Below are 21823 nucleotides of genomic sequence, written 5' to 3'. Positions count from 1 at the left end.
ATTTCTCATGATACTTGTGAGATTTTTCGTGGAGATTCAAAGACTTGATATGAAAGGTCAATAGCAACTTCAAAACCAAACAGCCATAGAAATAATACTTAACTATATAAGAAATTTAAAGGAATATGGGAAAAAGAATACAAAGATGGATATTAGAAATTGGAGCTGAAGGAAGAGTACACAACCTGATACCAAACACCAAAATGGTAATTATCTTCGATATGCAGTTGTTTGTTGCTAGTAGATATTACTGTTCTAGACTGAATGGGACCACATTTTTCTCATTTCTCCCCAAGTCAGGACTTCTGTCTCCTACACCCTGTACAGAATTATATCATTTGATCAGGGGAATGGTTATTTCTATATGTTTATTGTAATACACTGCCCCGGACATCAGTTCCAGGTGTCTGTTTCCTCACCAGTCCATTACTAACCTTGTTCTCCACCTTACAAAAGCTGTGGGTGAGGCAGACTCTACTGCAGCATCCTGTACTTTTATTCTATGTTAATGTTTGATTTTCTAGCCTCACTGTGCTCCATCTGCATCAGTCTGGAATGTGGAGTGTTTCTGATATGAAATTTCTCCTAACAAACTGTTGGGTTTCTTACTTAAACTATTGCAGCCAGTTTTTCTCTCCCTTTCATGATATAGAGAAAGATCAATCTTGTAGCTGTTCTTCAGTTGTTTTTTCTATATTCTTCTTTTTTTTTCCTTTTTTAATTCACATAAACCTTTATTCTCTATAGAAAGTTAAAACAGAACCAGAAAAAGGTTGTAGATATCACATTTACCTATTAAACAAGAGAGAAATGTCCTTATCTGCTTTATGACAAATGCAGCTTTATTTTAAAGTATTTTGCAAAGGCCATGACTATGATTTGTCATCTGATTATCAGCTGTAAAGGCTTTTATTAAATACCATCCCCTCATTCATCGTTTTCATACGAAAGTAGTAAACAATGACTATTGCATACATAACTCTTCAGTACTGTAAAAGCAGAGGGCTGAAGCGTGTTGTCCTTCCCATGATATTTCAATTTAAACATGGCTGCATTGCAGTAATGTCACATCTCGTTTACACTGTGGACTTGGTGGCAGACAGGGATCATTACAGGGGGAACACTGAGAAAAATACATTACACAGTAGTCATAACCATAAAAGAAACTAAAGAGAAAGAGACATACTGATGCACATGCAGCTTCTATAATAGAACAGAAGAATAGGATTGCACTGAGAAATGTACAAAGGCAGTAAGTTTAGAAGAGAGTTACCACTGCACTAAATTGTCAAGCTTGAGTCAAATGATATTACTTCTGACACCTCTGGCTACAGTACATTGCTTTTGGATTCAGTTTCTCCACTTTTCTTTGGTTGTTGCAGTAAAGGCAATTCCCTTGTGCTTTGATTGTTGAGATTATCCTCTTTTATATAGCTTCCCCTTTCCCATTCTTTCCCTCCTCTTTTCTGCACTAGCATTATGGGTGTGAGCAAAGATTATGCAGACCTCTGTAATGTAGTCTATTTTTTTTAAGTCAGTCATTGGCTTAGGTAGACAGCCAAAAGCAAACAGAGTACTCTACTGTTTGCATTTTTTTTTTTTAATTGCATAATAATATTAACATTATTAATTAAGGATATCCACATATAGAAAAACTAACTCAAGTAGACTTCTCATTTTTATGTGCCTGTATGTTTATATACACTCCATTAAGTGTCAGCAGAAGTACTACTCAGCTACTGTATTTCCCCCCCTTTTATTTTGAAGCATGGGTATCTTTGTATTTGAGTCCCCTTTGTTTCAGATCAGAAAAGTTTGCAGCAAATGGAGAATGCACCCAGGTTTCAAGAGTTACGGGAGAGCCATGAGCACACCATCACTGGCGTCAACATCATAATACCATGGTTTTCTTACATAGATATCACTGCCCACGTGAACTTTATGATTGCCCCAGACTTGTATAGTTTCCATGCGGCAAGTATGACCAAAGCCTGTTGTGATGGTCCTGCCTTGCGTACCTTACAAGGGGGTGACAAGGTGAGATCAAAATGGAGCTGTGACTTCAAGAGGAGACTGTTTTTACTGCCAACTGAGTTTCAACAGCAAGTCAAAATCATACAGACCAACAGCCAAAAGGGAAGCAACAAAATGCCTGTAAGCCTGCCTGGTAACCTGGATATACAGTCCTTTTTCTGCAACTAGAGATGGAAGAGCAGCAAAAAGACTAATAAATCGAAGGAGGCAAGGGGATCGTTAGCTAGAGAACAGGTAGGACATGAAGGACTGTAACAAAGCCTGCCTTACCTACTGTGGTCTCCGTATCAGTTGCAACATGGCTCTTCAGTAACCCGTGCTGAAGGCTGAACTATTTCAGAACCCTTCCTGAGATGTGCTGCGTCCTCCCTTGATAATCTCGACCAAAAGCTTTATTCTCCATTGTAGTATGAGTGGAAAACAACAGAACATACTGCATTACCAGAACGGGGAATGGACAGAAATGTGGGCTCTCTCCTTCGTTAAAACTCTTCAGACCAGTCATTTTCAAGTTTTGGGGTTTTTTACTACACTATATGGTGAATTAAAGGTAGAATTATTCAGAAATTAGAATATTTTGATTTTTAGGTACCAGTGAATTAGTCTGTCAGAGACTAGTTTGTTAATTCCTGGAAAAATTAACCTCAATTCAGTGGTTTTTTAATGACTTACTAAGGGTTGATTTTACTTGCTTATAACTCCTGAGTACAATAGTCTTGAAAACCATTTTAGTAAGCAGAAGTACAAGAAAAGCTATTTTCAGGAGCATCCAAATTCCATAGAATGGAGTAGATGAAGAAAGGAAAATAAGAGAATTAACTGCTAGAAGATTTGGTACGTTTTTAACTAAGGCATTCGTTAGTTTATGAACATCGAAATGTAATAGCAGACTAGTCATCAAATTCTGTTGCTTACAATTACAGGCGCTGTATTATATAAATGTTCTCATGCAATTATTGATGTCATCTTAAAAATAGTGTACTTTAACTCTCATTGATGTGCTTCAAATGTGATTTTGCTAATGGTTACTGGTGTACACTAATTTCCAGAAGAAATATACTCCTCTCATGGTTTATAATACTCTGTTTTTTCTGCCATCATCTTTATTATTCTTTAGCATAAGCAGTTCCTCTTCTTCCTTTATTTGTTACAAGTATTTATTTGCTCTTTATTTTCAGTGATTGTGCCATCTCATTTTTGGTAGACCAAATAAACTAAACTCCAATACATTGGACAATGGATCAAGCATAGTTCTCCAGGATAAGCCTGCACAGGGCTCTTGTCTTCCAACAGGATAATGGCTACATATCACAGAGTTAGAAGACTAGACCCAAAAAGTAAATAATCGAGTTTATAAGCAGTTTCGTTTTCATCTTGATTATGGTTATTTCCAGTTTTATAAAGCTAACATAATACACTCTGTATCAATTTTGGTTTTCATTGTTTGTTTTGGGCCACATTGATTATCCCCTCCAGTAATATTCAGGCCCTGCCATCTTCAGTGATGTTTGTTCTGTAAATGAGTTGTAGTACACACAAACAGTGAAAAAGTCTTGGCAAGTTTGATTACACAGAATCAATTTATATGATGCTTATGCTGTTACAAAATATCTGCAGTTTACCGGAATAATGGACCCGTAGGGGCAGGTAGTGAATAAAACAAAGTATATACTGAGATAGACATATGGTTATTAAGCACAGTTTGTTCCTGCATTGAACTGAACTTTCTGAAAACTTGCCGACTGCTCCTTTCTCCTTTCCTCAGCTTCCTTTTTTAACCTTCCATCTACAATACCTCTTACATCTTTTTGTGTGTGTATCCCTTCAGTTAGATTTTGCTTGTACTTCCTTTGTAAGCCTTTCAGTACTGCAAAACCTCATATTGTTTCTCCCTGTAACACTACATTAGGTAAGGAAGCATTATATATATGTGCAAATATATATATTATTTTTTGTTTCACAGAAAGGGTGGCCAATCCTCATACAGCCATAGGGCAGAGCCACCAAAGTCCTCTACACCAGAACTTCTGAACTGCTGTTAAGATGGAATTGAAGTGCCTGACTTCATGAGAACAACTTGTAAAATCAGCCTTAACTGCTGATATAATTCAGGTGCCTTTTCTCTGCCTTGTATGTATTTCTCATCCCCACTGATTTGGCAATGTTGGCTTAATACTACTCAGTTCTCCTCTTCCTCCCATTCCCAGACCAAGGAGGGTCTAATTCATCTCTAGTGCTGTGATACGCAGACCATGATTCTAAAGATGGATACCACAACCACACTCTCCTCCTCTTGTTTTTAAAGGACTATGGAGAGCTGGCTGCTTATGCCAAAAAAAAGGATTCTATGATCCAAATAAGCATCAAGAAACAACTATTTCTCTGGTAACTTTTACAACCTCTTTTGGACGTGTCAAGTTACGAACTGTAGTCTACGAGGTTCTCTATCCCCCAGTTATGGCTGAGTACGTCTAGCACTTAAATGAGCACTGGGAGTTCTCTTACTGGGCCAGGCAGTGTGTGTCCGTTAGGAGCCTGCGATGGGAAACCTTTGCTTGTATCCTGTACTGGGTCTGCTGGGTGGCGCCGCGTTTTAAATTTGTGACTGAAAGAGCGGTAACGCACCGATGTTTTAGCTATTGCTGAAGGGTGCTTGCACAGCCTCAGGACCTTCTCCGTTTCTTACTCTGCCCTCCCAGTGAGCAGGCTGGGGCTGGGCAAGAGGCTGGGAGGGGACACAGCCACACAGTTGACCCCAACTGGCCAAAGAGATATCCCATACCATATGATGTCATGCTTAGCCAAAAAAATGGGGAGGAGTAGTCTTTTCAAAGTAGCTGCTGCTCAGACACTGGCAGGGCGTTAGTCTGGTGCTGTGAGGTGGTGGGTGATTGTCTTGGCATCATTTGTGGTTTTTTGTTTTGTTTTGTTTTCCCTTCATGTATTAAACTGTATCTCAAGCCATGAGTTTCTCTTGCTTTTGCCCTTCTGATTCTGTCTCCCATCTCGCCAGGGGGGAATAAGCGAGTGACTGGGTGGGGGCTTAGCTACTGGCCAGGATTAAATCACTGCATACCCCTACCTGTAAAGGTGGACCGTCACCAATATGTCACCTTTCATATTGTCCTTGTTGAAATGTAACATAGGTCCAGGACGTGAAAATATGGTCTTGTGTCTAAAGTACAACTTTCAGTTAATGAGCTATGCTTAAATGAACATCTTGGACCTTCAGAATATTTAGGGTTTGGGAAGATAGTCATCCCTCTAAATTGCCATCGGTTCTAATAGTGCAGGGTTGCAGCTTGTTCCTCTTCAGCTACCTCTGAGTCACTCACTGGTGTGGAAGCTAATCAAGGGAATATATGGAGTTCTGCATCTAATTTCCATTATAAAAATGTTCAGACTGGGAAGGACTACTAAAACGGCAACAGGCCTTCCAGTAATCAGGAATAAGGAAAGTAGTTTAGCAACCCTATGTTATCTCCTGAAACACAAACACTGTGCTGCCAATTCTGTTTTTATTAGTAGTATGAGTCCCAAAGTACTTGATATTTTTCACTTCTGGTCCCAAACGCTGTCATGAAAAAAATGTATCAGAATCCTAGATTATCCTATTTAAAAGATATGCATGTATTTGTAATGTTAAGTGATTGCACCCCTGAAGTCTGAGGAATAAGTAACACTTACAAAAATCTTACAATTGTTAACTTTTTTTTTTTTGGCTGATGTTTTGAAAATATTTGCTATTAATGGTACTGGAAGAGTTATGAAAAAAGAGTTATACCTTATTTTCTAGGTACTCCTTACTAGGAAGTCTTGTTTTTAAAAGACAATTTTTTGAATGATCTAGATGATACTAGAATATGTCTAACTTTATAGTCTCTTTTCAGTGTTCACCCATACCTGACAGGTGAAATTTGTTGAGGAAGGGTCACTGCTGGCATTCTCTTCTATACTTTAAGTGCATGGTCCACCTCCTTAGACTTACAAAGATAATTTAAAAAACTAAACCTCCTGAATTTTCTCCCTTACGGCACTTTTATGATGCTTATGCAAGTATTTTAATATGGGATGTAACTCTGGTACATTATGGCTGTCAATAGTAAAGTGCCTCTAAAAACTCTTGGGGATCTGAAGAGAAAAAGGAGCACTAGGTTTAAATGTAATAGTGACTAATAAACTTACTGCATTTTGGACTTAAATAAGATGTCGCTGTTTATTGGTGAAATAAGTGGAAGTCTTTTCTATCTCACCTGTCAACAGTTACGGGGGTACCAGCCCTGGGGTGCTCTTTGCTCTGCTCAAAGCCTGGGCAAGTTTCCTCCCCCATCAGCCCAGCTCTTTCGAACTGTGTCTGCGCAGGAGGCCAGGATTTAGCCTTGATATTGTAGAAAAACTTGTGTAGGATTAAGAGAGTGGACACCTGGTTGTATTCCCTCGATGCAATGGTGATGGCTGTATTCCCAAGCATTCTGTCTGTGCTAGCCTACTTTGACACCTTTGGGTAGCTGGAAGGGCTTTTTAACATCATACAAATTAATCCAGCCTGAGGCTGGATTAGCTGTAGTAATGGACAGCATATAAGGGTTTTCAGGCACACAGCCACCTACACCTTGACAGGCTTGCTGCACTTCCAATAATTTATTAAATCTTTGACAAACTTTAAAAGAGACTGTCAAGATGTTTCATCATTTTTTTCTTCTTATGCCATTTTTAGTAAATTTATTGCACATGAAAAAAAGACATCCCTAGGCATAGCCCAGGAGCACTAGGGCAAGTTTCCTCGCTCTTCTGCCAACATGTTTCTGTCGTGCCCTGGAGGTAGCACCTGGATCGAGAGGGTAGTTCTGTTCTTCATTTCCTTGGCCTCTCAGCTGACAGTATTAACCAGATAATTAGCGATGATAGGAGTGGAGGCTTTTTTATTATGCAGAGGCATTTTATTTCAAGATTTTTTTGCATTACAATTGTTTGCAATAGTCCTTAGCATCTTACAACTGAAACTGGTTTTTTCTTATCAGTTCATCACATGCACCTTCTATTTTATGAGTAGATTATATACACATGGGTGAAAAGAGCCACAGAGCTGAGCTTACTGTACGATTCCTAACAACATCTCTTTTCACTTCTAAACTGTGACTAGCTCCTGAACATGTTCTCTTTCCTTGTGTACTTGTGGGTATTTTGCTAACAGAACTAAAGCTGTTGCTGCTTGTGAAGCATTATTAATTTTGTTGACTTTGTAACTTTGGAACAAGTCCATGGCCTGATGCTGTTTCAGGGGACAACTTTTGAGATTCTTATTGTCTTTACTCAGACAAAGGGCTGAAAAATGGAATGATAGTAAAAGGTTGCAATCCTTCATTGGTAGCATCTTACTATTTTAGTTAAAATTGAAACAGAAATCCTCACAGTTGGTTTCTCTTGGGAAATCTGGAAATTTACCTACTTCCTCAGGAAAATCTTGGGTATATTGGCTATTAATAGCTTTTGGCTGTTTGGCTTATTAGTGGGGTTTTAATATCCAAATCATCTGTGTCTTTCCATTCACCTAGACTTTTATTATTGTTTGTTGGTAAAGAAGTAGAGGCCAGACAATAAAGTGCCTTTGTTGAGAACAGTAAAAAACTAGAATTGTCATGCGATATATTATACAAAGCACTGAAAGTGTAGAGAGGAGTGGGAAGTTAAACACAGTTAATGCATTTATGTATCTTTTGCTGTGTACACATAAAGAAGGCAGCACATGCTTTCCCCTAATGTTCACATAATGCCTGGAGGCTGGGAAGCAAAAGAAGGGAAATAAATGAAGAGGGAAGGAAGAATGCAAGTTGGCTACAAGGCAAGTTGGTGGTTCATGATCCTTGCTTTGACTTTGATCTAGTCTCATTAATGAGCAATTTTGCAAAGCTGCAAGGAGTTCTCTGGTTGCAAGACAAATTCAGCTTAGGTTGCCCATGCAGGTGTGCATGGGAAGGAATGACACAAGAAGTCTTCCAAAATGTATGCATTCTTCCAAAAATGTATTCATCATTTCAGTTTAATAACCTAAACCGTTGTGGCTGAACATCACTTCAAGACATGAAGGATCAGATATTAATAAAAGCAGTTTTGAAATGTACTGCTTAAAGCAAAGGGAAGGAGAGAGTCCTGGATCAGATCCAACCCGCTGTGGAATGAACAACTTTGCTGAGAAGATGCAAAACAAGGTAGCTGCCAGTATATTAGGCTATTATTTTTCAGTTGAGTCATCTGCAGCAGTGGAAGAGTGCTTGCTTATGGTGAAAATAATAAATGAAAATATCAACCACCTCCAATTAATGAAAAATAGCAACTCCTTTGATGTGAATAATCGTAAGGATGCTACCTGGGAAACTCTCCCTTGACTTCGATGTAAATCTTTGCTACTTATCATCTGGAATGTAACATTTATGGTTACAGCTAATAAGGTCGTGAGCAGCTAGTATCATCATGATTCCTATAAGAATTTTGATCCCATTATCTCATCTGAAGGTGAGTTATGTTGCATGTACAAGACTCATTAGCTGTCTGCAGTCTCCCCTTTAGCTAGAAGAAAGTCTTATTTAAGAAGTTGTGAAGTTGTTTAACACTGTTGACTAAAGTGTTGTGCAGACCCCTGCTAGAAAGTCAAATAGAAAGTATCTCTTATTCTATGCCCCCTAACTCTGGACAAAATTATTTCCTTCAAGAGATCCATTTTGAAGAAGCAAGTAGGACCCTGTGTGCTCATGAGATGGCCAGGGAAAACTGAGAGAACGAATCACTTTTTCTGGAGTGAAAGATTTTGGCATAAGACCGGAAAAGGAATCTGTGCAAAAGCTTATCTGATTCAAATAGAGGCGTAGGAGGTAGGTATCAGCGTGTGCATCTATATACTTGACACAGGAAAACAGGAGTGAGTGTGTGCAGGAATGGAATTGTCTGATGTTTGCTTGGGGTTTTTTGTTCATATAAATAAGCATAGTTAAATATTGAATTAATAAAAATATTTATGCCAAAAAAGAGTCATTGTCAAAATTTCCTACACACAATCCAACATCTAAAAGCAAACAAGGCACAAATCCCACAAAAACAACTATTTTCATTGTACAGATCTGATTTTCTCAGGCCTTCTCCATTGTGTACTGTGCAAGACAAGACATTTTAGAAAAAAATATGATGTGATCATCTAACAATTCTAAGGTGATTGTAATACAAAAATAGGGAAAAGGTGTGTGTTAGTGAAATACCATCTCTGGTAGCAGTTCTAGTCCTGGCCTTTCTTAGCTTTCAACTACTTGAACTTGAAATGATACTAATATTTTAAAACTTTTAAAATTATTCATACGTACATAGTATTATTATGTCTGCTTTTACCATTTAAAACACGGCATTTCTAAACTCTGTTTTGTTTACTTGATATTTGTACTACATGCTCATTGTAGGGTGTCTTGTAGCTATCTTTTTATCACCTATAGTTACTCACCTGATTAGATGGACAGATCAAATTAACATTTTTTAATCAGACTGCTTCTTTTAATTTTTCCAGAATTACATATTTTAGGCTAATTTGATACTAATTATATTCTTCTTTATGCATCAAAATAAACCAAGTGAATCTGATGAGTAACAGCTGTACATTTGCCACCTGAAATAGGGTTGTCCTAGTAAGTGGGTGGATGGGAAGAATTATTGAATTTCATGATGCTGAAGCTTAATAAATTCCTTTCTACTTATTCACTGAGCCTTTCAAAGTAACCAACCAGAAGAGAAGAAGATGCGCAAATGCCAGCGAACCTATAATCCCACACAGCAGAATATATTTGCTAGTTGTTCTATTATATGAAGATATCCATTATGTGGAGATATCCAAATGAAGACATATGGATAATGACAATATGTTCAATAAAAAACTTTATTTCCTCAAAATTCTGAAAACCTAATAACTGATGTTTATGTTGAGCTATTATATATGCCTTAATTTTACAGAAAGTTAAGCATCTTAGCTGTACTTCCCTATGTATTTCATTTAGTTTTCACAGTCATACGCGTAGACAATTAGGAAAACAGTCAGCTAAGTGACAGAGATATAAACTGCACTATTGCAAAATTTTAAACACACAATATATGGCTTTAGTTATGAAGGAACATCTAAATTGCAACCATTATTTTTATGAAATTGAACTGTAACTCTCATTTGAATAGAGCACTTAATAAGTGACTGGGTTTACTGGAGTATTAAACTGGAGACTGGAGTACTAAACTCCATTTCTTTCACAGCAAGTAGGAACTGCTGCAAAAGGCTAGTGGGATAACATACATTGCACTCCTCAGTAACTGATGGAGTACGGAAATCCTCCAAACATTAGCTGATCACTTATGACCTAGATAGTGGCACACCAGCATTTGGAAACAATTTTAAAGATCAGTAGATTTTCTAAACAAAAGGGTTAGGAAAGAAAAGGTAAGTGAACTTTAAGGCAGTCTGCTTGGAATAATCCGTCAAGAATGCACACTATAATCTGGAAAGGTAGGGCTTGAGCTTTGAAATGTGTCTTCCAGACTCAAGTGACAGAGGAGGAAAACCATAAAAGCAGTAAGCCCAGTCTTGCTGCCACTCAACTAAATAGCAGAACTAGTATTTACACTTGCTGTGTTTTGGTCCCTAGAGTTTCCCTGCTCATAACGCCACCTGCTAGCAGATCTGTGAATTGTACCAGGCAGGGCCAGCTGGTCCTCCAGAGGACCTACTCTTATTCTGATGTTACAAGAAGAATCACCAAGGTACATGCAACTAGAGATTTTGAAAGAAAAAGACATTATGTGAATCTGTGGATTAATATGGAATTAACCAAGACAGGCAGTGATGCTAATGAGGTGCTGATACACGGGACCTGACGTGCATGTTTTCTGGAACGTGAGTACCTGAGTGTCTTGGAGGAGAATTAAGGGAAACATCATACCAGATTTACTCAGCAACTAAGGGTATCAGTCCTAAGATTGAAAGGGATGCAGTCAACATAGCTCTTTCCATCTTTACTGGTCTCAAATCTATTAATAAAAACTGTTTTATATATAGAACGTGCAGTGGTTCCCCAAACCTCACTAAGATAACTATTAACTATAGAATTTTCTCTTTTTTTTTTCACTTTATTGCTAAAATATTAAAACATTGAGTTTGCCAGGCTACATACTCAAAGGCTGTTTGAATGAAACTGCCTTCAGAGCAAGGTGGAAAGCAAATTGCAGTTATCTCTTTTAATATAAAAATCATCATACTAAGTACCACCACTGTAGAATATTTCTTTTAAAAAAAGATATTATTTATTAATGTATCTCTTCCTAAACAGATTATAATTACTCTTCGGAGTAATTTATATTGTATTTTCAGCACCAAAAAGCTCACAGAACCAAAAGATGTTACACTCTCTCTTGTTGTGCCATAAAAGTATTGCTGTTATTAATCTTTACCTTGGCAGCTGTTGAGTTTAAATGCTTGTCTAGGAAATGCATAAATGATGCCTGTATTAGGAAAGATTGACACCCATCATAATCTGTCTTCCAGTTGGCATAAATGATACTTAATTATAAGTTAACTACTCTGCTTTAATGACTCGTGTGGAATGGAACTTCATTTGAGTGGGGCAGGATGGGCTTGGTGGGCAAAAGGTCTGGCAGAGTCAGACACCAGTGGGGATCAGAAAACTGGGGCTCTTCCTAATTGTGGTGGTAGTCTGTTGTGTTACAACTCATATATAAAGTAACTTATTTCAAGAACACGCTGGCATGGTTTCTGAGCACTTTTAGGTCCCTTTAGGTTCCCACGGAAGGTGTCTTTACTCAGTTAAATATGACTGAATAGCAAATGCATAGGATGATTGTACTTGGCCAAGTCCCAGAAGGTGGTTTTTTTTTCAGGCAATTACAAAGTAAGAAATATGAGAAATGACTTCACCTATTCAGGCCAAAAGACTGAAACTCTCTTAAGTTTCTCAATCAGTTTTAAATTTCATTAAGTGTCCATCTTCCTTTAGACAACAAGAAAACTGTGTTTGGATTTTAAGGATGCTTCACCAAATAATGAAGCCTTCCAGCTCCTTGGTGAGTCAGATTTGTGAGCATCACTGACTGTGCAATAACTTAGCACCTTACTATTTTTTCATTCATAAGTTAATATCATTTTAAGGTATATTTACCTGTCTTTTATTGTTCAGTAGAAGTTAGGAAATGCCATAATGTTTCCTCTAGATGTCCCTTACAAATTTGTGATAAACTTAGGTCGTGTTTGACATATTTGACATAGAGAGCATAGGACAGCTCACAAACAAAAAGACAGGTAGACCAGTATGCCAGAGGTTTTAGGAGTTTTGTTCTTTGAATGTAATGTGGTTTGAAGTCCCAAGTTTCATTCACCAAATGTAGTTCTTCCACAATTTTCAGATCAAAAGTACATTTTTCATGTGGATGTGGGGAGAGATGCCATTTCTTTGATAAGCAGAAAAAGTGGGAAGGTACACTAAGGCTTCCTGAATTCTTTTACTGCAGCTTCTTTTTCTTTTAAAAGGTACCTACCTGATGCAACATATACAGTGTATAGAAGAACAGCATCTCACTTTAGCGTGTGCTTATCTCTCAAAGGATTGCACTTCAGCATTCCTGTTAAACACTTAGTAATCAGTTGCTTTAAATCCTATAGGATTTGAAGAACAATGTGGATATTCACTTTCAGTAGTGCGTAGAAGCTATTTTTAGGGATTTATTTTCTTGCTGGTTTATAACAAGGTATATGTATCTTGCAGTTGTTTTGTGTATGTGTGTGTATATGCATGTCTGAGTATACATGCATCCTGAAGGTTTGTTTTAGTTCCCTTACTCCTTAGCAAAAAACCCCGTAAATATTAATTGGTCCATACTTGAAGAAACTGAGGTGCTGAGTAAGATAAACATGCATTTAATTGGATATTTTAAAATTCTTTTTTTTTTTCTCTCACTTATGAGGAATATGCACAGAATATCCCTGTGTTTGGCTATAGCCCTAATTACTAAAACTTTGTTGTGGTAAAAATTATTATTATGCTTATTATAAGCCACAGTGTAAGAACACAAATTAAAATCTTTATATTAATTTTTTTAAATTTATTCTTAGACTTATAATTCAGTCCCAGATTTCTGTCTGCCAATTTGCTTGGCTTCAATGAAGTATAATTAGTTCAAGCAGGGCATAAAGGTATATATGCCCACAACAATACCATTTTTACAAAACAGAAAACTGAAGGCTGGATTGTATTTCCCCCTTCCCCCTGGCCCCAGGGAAAAAAGGAAGAGTGAATTTCCCTCATCAGTCACAAACAGAGGCAAAAAAAGCCCTAAACCCTACTATTTTAGCTTCCAAGAGTATCTATTCCTGATGAACTATTGCTATAGACTTTCAATTTGCAAGGTTCAGTTTATTAAATATGATGTTTCTTACTGGTTCACGATACCTTCATATGTTTATGCAGTGCTTTAAAAATCATTTGGTAGGAGAAAAATATTTGACTTATTAACTAATTTCAGTAGAATTAAATTTGTAGAGTTGAGTGATAACTAATTTTTTAATAAAACACACTTTAAAAAAATAATACTATAACACAGTAAAAATATGTTTTTCATCACAGGTACCAATATTACAAATGTTTCTTTCAATTAGTACTGCTCTTTTTAAAATTTTTTTTTTTTTTTACATCTCATATTCCCGCTTTTACTTTGGATTAGAGTTCATGGTTTTCCCAAGTGAGTGAAAAGTAATTTTCATTTTTTTGGCTTTGCTTGCTCATTGATTAAGTTGAAACTTATTTCTAAGCAAAAAGGAATGCTTGCTGGAAACTTTCGTGAAAAAAAAAAGTGCAGGTTTTCACATGTACTATTTTGGCATGTATTATACAGATGGTTTTGAACATGTCCTTACATTCATCACATGAGCTGATTTAGGGGTTGTGCTGAATAGGCATCTTTTGGTGTTTCAGCTAAATATAATTGAACCTGTACCAAAGACAAAGTGCTGCATGCAGGGTTTGCATACAGTACAGCAGTTTATACAAACTGGCTTTATAAAGATTGATCTGATAAGAATAAAGGAAGATATGACTCAACTTTCATTCCATCTCAGATAGAGAGAAATGTGGAAAGTTTAATGCCGAACTGTGAAAAGATTCAGTAAGTCACCACAAATCACTTCTACTAAGCCAAAACTGGGTAATTTACACAGCACTTTGTGATCTTCAAACAGTTTGCAGTGTGCAATTATTCATGCCACAACATGGGGCCACGGCGTCCAAGCTGCCTGTTTGTTCTACGGCTGAAGCAGAGGTGTTTGAAAACTGCAAGAGCCTACCAAAGGCCCAGAGATCATGGCTAATGTGACACCCCCAGGCCTAATCTTCTTAGAGCACTGGGATAAAATAAGTATCCATTACAAAATCAGCCTTCATCCTGCCCCCTTCTGTGCTCTGCCACTCTGATAGCCAACACGGAGACAATTGCATGATTCTCGGCTTAATCAGGTATTAGGAGCTAATGCAGTACGAGAAGAGGCTAATCTCCATATTTACTCCATCTGTACTTATGGACCTGACTTGCCTGCCCCCGATAGATCAAAAGGAATTGGCAAAAACCAGATTAGAGATGAAGAAAGGAGAGAGAGGTCCAAGAAGTGTAAGAGGCAAAATTCTCTGCTTTCCTCAGTTGTGTATATGTCTATTAAAGCCATGTGGTCTAATCCCATGGAAACACTTTCCATTGTATTTCTTTTTCTTCTCCTCCCTCCCCCCACCCTCTGGCCCCATCTTTAAAAATGGAAATTACGATTGCAGTTAAAATTATTGATAAGTGTACCGTGTCGTTTCTAAGGATCAACATATACACAATTAAATGTGCTGCTTTTTTTTTTTTTTTAAATATGGATTTCATTGAGCTGAGTTTATTATGGCATTTCTTTATGACTGATACGTGTATAGGACTCTCTTCTGGGTCCAGTTTGAAATCTGATGAAAAAGCCATAGCTAGGCAGAACTCATTAATTCCAGGTCTTTGTAAGTGCTCTTTGTAAGTGCTACATAGACGATGTACCCTTCTGTGACCTTAAGTTAAAATGAGTGTGAGAAAAGAAAAGAGAAGAAAAAAGTGTCTGTAAAATTAACTATTTTCCTTTTAGTCACTCAGAAGTAACTGGTTATCTTCCTTCTGTATCTTATCACCTACAATATCTTGGCATTCTCTTCTGAAGCTTTTGCTACAAGCAGATACTTATGATTCCAGAAACGTGGACAGATGGGTAAGGAAAAGAGAGCAAAGGCAATTCACACACTCGCCACTGTTGGCAGTCACCTGCTGTTTGTAAACAGTGACATGTGGCCACCAATAATGACCTTCAAGCTAGGAGAGGCATGTACTAAACTAACTCAAATGCTCTGGTCACCTTGAGTTGGTGATGAACAAGTTTTACGAAGACGGGATGCATTCCTCAGCAAGCGTGGAAGAAGCCTGTGCTCAAAAGAGAGTTCAGAAAAGCTGAGAACATTTCAAAGGGTGCACTGTCCTCCCCTTTGGAAAGCTGACAGACTCACTATTTTTTTGACTCCTTACAAACCCCAAGCGGTGCCAGAAGAGAGCTGTGTTGCTGCTGATTTTTGGCAATAGAGCTCACCTCATTAGAGTGGATTAAGTCATGATGCTGAGAAGGATAAAAGGTGAAAAGCAAAAACAGTGGATGGTGAACACAGAAAGCTCAGAGTGTCATTTGTATGCTGACGCTATTATTGACTAGAGCCCATGTGGTTCACACTTTTCAATTACCGTCTGCTAGAAAGGTGGCCCATAATTGCAAAGGCTGATGCCAGTGCACCAAATGTCAAGGGAGCCTCCCTAACCCTCATCACCTTTTCTTGATGCTTGACTTGAGGATGTTCAAAGGCAAAAAGCCACAGCCTGCAGATCTCCCTGAGGAAGAAAAAGATGCCATTTCAAAAAAAAAGAAAGAAAGAAAAAAAAAGATAAGACAAAACCCCAACAACTCATCCCCCCTCATTTAAAAACCTAGAGTTAAATTCATTATCCTGTGACCTTATCCTTTACCCTCTGTATAGCTAGGACATCCACCAGCATCAGCGACAATTATACAGTGAAGATCCAGGGCAGGATTGGGTTTTTTAGTTCTGCGGTGCTGAAGTCGCCCAGATGCTGAACAGCACAGACCTGATGTTAGTGCTGACAGTGATTGCCAGAGATGCTCTTTCACAAGATTTTTAAAAGATGGAAAATGGGCAAACTTGGTTGTCCTCTAAACTCCAGTAGTGATTCTCCCTGACAGCACAGTGTCACTCTTACTGACACATGACTTTAGCTGGTATCGTGTCATCCCTGCGGGTCCTAGAAGAGCCTGTGCACTATTGCTCCCACTTATTTAAAACCTCAAATGCACTTTTTTGTATATCTTTATTTCATTATACATTATTTCTTTAAACCTACAACTAAAGTAGCTATTGAATAAAACCAATGAACAATAGTTAAAATATTTGACTCAAACTTTCTCAGCAAACTCAGAGCAGATACAAAAATTCAGACTTTTTTGTATCATTAACAATCTGGGGAATTTTACTGATGGGTATCACCTTTTTTGGCTATTTGAAACATTATTTTGATAACTATATTTCTTATGAGCAGATAAATGGTGGAAAATTGTGTATACTATATTAGAAAATTTATATAACATCTGTAAGATCAATTTTTACTGAAAGTTAGGGTCTCTGTAAAAAAATACTTCTGCTGTGCTTAAGAAATACTATGCTGTTGTTTCAAAATCTTCAAAATACAGATTTAGATATATAAATTTTTTATATTTAGATAAACTTTGTTTCATAAGCAACTTTTTTTTTTTTTTTAAACAGTTACTGCAATAGTTGGGCGAAATTCCTGAATCAGTTAGAAGAATTTAAAAGTTTAACATATTAGTACTAACATCACTGGCTTTTGAAAAAGTGGGATACATTGCCTTTATCATGGAAGAAAACACATCTTTGCCTTCTTACTGGTTCTTCTCTATGAGAACACCCATTGGTGCTTATTTTCGTGTATTTGCTGTTTGTAAATTAAAGGTAGTCCATGATACGCTCTAGGAGCATAATTTTATCATTATCAGAGAGCATAGCAGACAAAATTTTCCCACCAAACTTTGTGTAACCTATGTTCCTGTCCCCTTTGTCGCAAGTAACTTTATTTTTTAGCTTTAAAGCAAATTTAGTTTTGTTCAAATGAAGAGGTTTTACTTGAGCACAGTGTTTGTACTGTTTTTTAGTTTGCAACACCAGCTGTAGCATGTCTGTAAATGTACAAATTGTTATCATCATCAAGAAATGTCTAAATGTGTTCACCCAGCCTTGAAGACTTTCATTTTAGAGTGAGGTTGTTTGCCAATACTTTGTCTTAATTTCCTTCAAAAAGGAAAAAATATTTTTAAATAAAACTTGTCTGAAGAACTTTCTGTAAGTCAGATTTCACTGTTCAAAAATTTTTCAGCTTTATTTTTTCTTTTCTTATTTCTCAGAACTTATCTGTTCAATATTTTGGGGAAATCAGAGGATCCTAGAGTCAAATTACTTGCCTGACTTTCTCAGACTTTGACCTTTGCTGTCAAGTCAGTTCACGTCAAATTGAACACCTACAATTTTTCTCTCTGAGGAAAAGGTTTGATTCTCCGGTCCCCTCTCCTTGCTTCATTACAGTAACAGCCTTGTAAATTTGCTAGAAATAGGAAATAGTTCTAATTCTGTTATTTAGAAACAAGTCGTGAGCAAATACCTTATCAAATGCATCAGGGTAGTATAATTTCAGAATACAGGTACTTTGAAATCATCAGTGATGATGCTGTGATCTGGGCACACAGATGGTATGCTAAACTTTTTGAGTCAACTTTCAGAGAAGAAAAGTTGTCAGCAAGATAAGGGAAAAACCATGAGAAATTTCATTTTTGTTCTCCCTTGGATATTTAGTGAAGCATATTAAGAAATACATACCAGTTAAATCAACACTGTAATGTGGAACCCAGACGTAAGGTGAAACCCAAGGAGTGTCCTACTCTATTCTTACATCATGCAGAGTAGCAGATGCAGCAGCTCCAGGTGCTAAGAAGTTCCATAAGAAACAGTTGGGGGGGAACATTTAAAACTTGGGCAAGTATTTAAAACTGGGAAAGTATTCAAAACTCTGAGCCTTGTCATCAAGATGTTATCTGGCTTCCGCAGGAAGGAAATTAACTTGGATACAAGCTCTGGTGCTCGGCTACAGGTAAAATATTGTCTCAACTTATATTTTATGTTTTATTATACATTAAAATCCTATGATCTTTGTCTCATTTCTATCTTTGAAGTCTATCCCACCTCAAATAAATGCATCTTTACTTTAATATTAGACATTGTTCTTGATAAAAAGACTAATTAAATAATTCCCAAGAAAGAATAAATTGCAAATGGGTCTTCATTTACTTATCTATTTTTCAACAAGAATGCTGATTGTTTAAAATTTGTCTCAGAATAATTTTGGTGGTTAAATCTTGGCCTACCTGTGACGAATGAAACTTAATTTTGCTCTGAAGTTAGGCTTGATTGGACATACATATTATATATATATTATCCTTAAATGGGTGAGTATAATCCCTGGGCTACCCTATTGGTTTTTTTCATATACAGATTCAAAAAATATTCCTAATCTAGGCTGGAAAACTGTGATTTCTGTGAGTATTGATTCCAGTGAATGACTGTCAGGAGGCATATGCACAGCAGTGAAAGTTCAGCTTAAATGAATTCACCAAAAGTAAGTTCAGTTGCTTTTTTTGTCAAGCAAACTTTCCTAGACTTTTTTTAGGCACTGTATTTTTTCAGTTTTACACAATCACCTCAGCAGCTAGCCTAATAGTTTGCTCTCTCACTCTTCTTCTCCAAGTTCTACATTTTAGGTGCAATGGAATTTGATACTGAATCCAAGTTTAGCTACCAAATGTTCTTGACTGTCGGAGATGCTGGCTGCATTCAATGGCTACTGAATTCCAAGAGACAAATATGAATTCAAAATTTCTGAGAGTCTGGCAGCGTTCAGATGTTGCATGGATTTGTGGCCCCCTGTAGCCTGGAAAGATGACTGTGCTGTTAGGCTTCAAAGAAGTAACTTCTGGTCTGCATAACTTTGTGAATAAGCAGTGAAGGTGAACGTTTACAGAAGAATCCTATTGAACTGAACAGGGAAGAAATCTATAGATTTCCTTGGAAATCTAGTACACTTCCATTAGGTTGTCCTGAAAGCGAACAATGGAGTGAAATTTGTGCTGTAAGTGTTGTTTGCTCAAAAGTAGTTGGTAGAAGTGATATTCCAAATTTCCCATTCAGGCCGATAGTATGGTTCAAAGAGTCTTTAAAAAGTTTGGTTTATTTTCAGTTTTTAACGGTGAAGTCATTAGGACTGAAAAATAACCAAATTTCATTCTCCTTTTCCCCAAGTCCCAGCTTATCACTTTTGAATAATGAAAGCTTCTTTTGCTGTGAGATAGCTGCCCTGATACAATGCGGATATGGAAAGGACAGTTTTCAAAGGAAGGTCATTGACAGTAAAAAGGTTTACTGTTCCGTGTATTTGTCCCTAATATTTTTCCCTTTTAGTTACTAGCAGCAGTGTCATATTAAATGACTTCCCCCTTTAAACTGTTAAGTGGTGCTAGTTCAGTTTTAGCAGTAAGTCGCCAGCAGACTCGGGGGAGAAGTGCTATCTCCTATGGCCCTGAAAATTGATATTGAACATGGAAGGAAAAATCTCACAAGCTGATAGCAATTAGCTAAAAAGGATTTGCGACTCCATGATTCATCACACTAGGGGATCAAAGTCATTTACAGAGAGTGTTTCTACAGTCCCTGCCTGCTGCTCTAAAGATATACCTCTGTTTATCTCTCACACTGCGGTGTGACATTTCCTTTTTTAAGAGCCCATTTTCTTAGAAACATAGCAGTGGGCTGCTGCAGCACAGGCAGTCTTTGATTCTCCACTGACTGCCTAAATGACACGATGGCTCTAATGGCACAGCTTTAGCAGGAGCTTGCAATGGGAATTGGACTTATTATTTACATAAATGGACTAACAGGTCAGGTCTGGTACTTGCTTGTAAAAATGAGGACAAGGTCTTCTCGTGGCAAGTGGTGTAAGGCAGGCCTGTGGTTCTGGAGCTCTGTGGAGCTTTTGTGATTTTTTTCTTCGCCAGGAACACTAACTTTCAAAATTAAACATCACTTTCTATACATGTTTTTGGAGCTATCTTACAGTAGGATCCTATATAATTTTATCAGAGGATTAAAAGAAACCTGCCACAACACCAAAGACTTTTATGTTGAAAAATTTTAAATTTTTTAAGAGAAGAATTATACTCCTCTGTCCTTCCAAAACTCACTCTAACACTTTGAAAACAGTCTCATTTGTCAAAATGTAATTTCGCTTTTATAATAGTACAATATGAAAGAAAAAAAAAAGAAACCCCAAACAACCACTACATTTTGCTGCTGCCAGGACCAAAGGTTCCTGTTATTTCAGTAGCAGGAATTAGATTTGTTTCTCAGAGCCACAACCTGAAATCATGGAAATCTTATAACTTCTAAAGATTTTTTTTTTTCACTAAGGCTGGGAACAATGAGCTCCTTAGCGGAAGGTAGAATGGAGTTTATTCAGTGATAATGTTGTTATAGGCTTCTGCGGGTTTATTTTGGCCAGAATTTTACAAAAGGGTGCGATTTTCAGTAGCCTGGTCCTAACTGCAGGTTGTCTCACTCCTTTGATAGTGAGTACCAAATATGTCCAAAAAGTTCACAATAATGTGGCAGTGTTTACTCTTACATGACAACTTCTAATTAATACTAATTACTTTATTGTGAATCCAGCTCTAGAAACAACAAAGTACGTAAGACTTGATGAGGGAGGGGGATAATATCAGCCTTGCCCGTGACGAGCTGTGGGATGAAACGCCAAGGTTAGAAGAAGGATGTGCCAGCGAGGGCCCCCAGCCTGTTGCTCTGAGACATGCTGGGTATACTGGAGCATGCCTGAAGTCTTATGGTGATGACCCAAGGGCTCCTGAGGTAATAGGAGCCAATAGGGAAACATCAGTGAAATACCTCAAAGGAATTAAGGGGTGTTCCTCTAAGAAGGTGACACAGCCGACAGCCCCACCAAAGTGCCTCTACACCAACGCACGCAGCACGGGCAACAAACGGGAGGAGTTGGAAGACACCGTGCTGCTAGAAAGCTACGACCTAGTTGCCATGGCTTCTACAGGTATGTCAGACAGAAAAGGAAAGTCAAAGAAAGTGTAGCCCCCCCTCAATGAACACAACTGGCAAACTGGTAGCAATGGATGAGGAGAAGGCTGAGGTACTCAACAACTCTTTTGCCTGAGTTTTCACTGGCAGCTTCTCTTCCCACACCTCTCGAGTGGATGGACTGCAAGACAGGGACTGGCAGAGCAAAGTCACTCTCACTGTAACAGAAGATCAGGTTCATGACCACCTGAGGAACCTGAACCTACATAGGTCTATGGGACCTGATGAGATGCATCCCAGAGTCCTGAGGGAATTGGCTGATGTAGTTGCCAAGTCACTCTTCATGATATTTGAAAAGTCATTGCAGTCAGGTGAAGTCCTCGGTGGCTGGAAAAAGGGAAACATTGCATTGATTTTTTAAAAAGGATAGAAAGGAGGACTCTGGGAACTACTGACTTGGCAGC

This window comes from Haliaeetus albicilla, chromosome 3 (assembly GCF_947461875.1).
Source record: "Haliaeetus albicilla chromosome 3, bHalAlb1.1, whole genome shotgun sequence".
In the NCBI taxonomy this organism is placed as follows: domain Eukaryota; kingdom Metazoa; phylum Chordata; class Aves; order Accipitriformes; family Accipitridae; genus Haliaeetus; species Haliaeetus albicilla.
The sequence above is the reverse complement of the archived record's forward strand: the minus strand, read 5'-3'. Positions refer to the sequence as shown.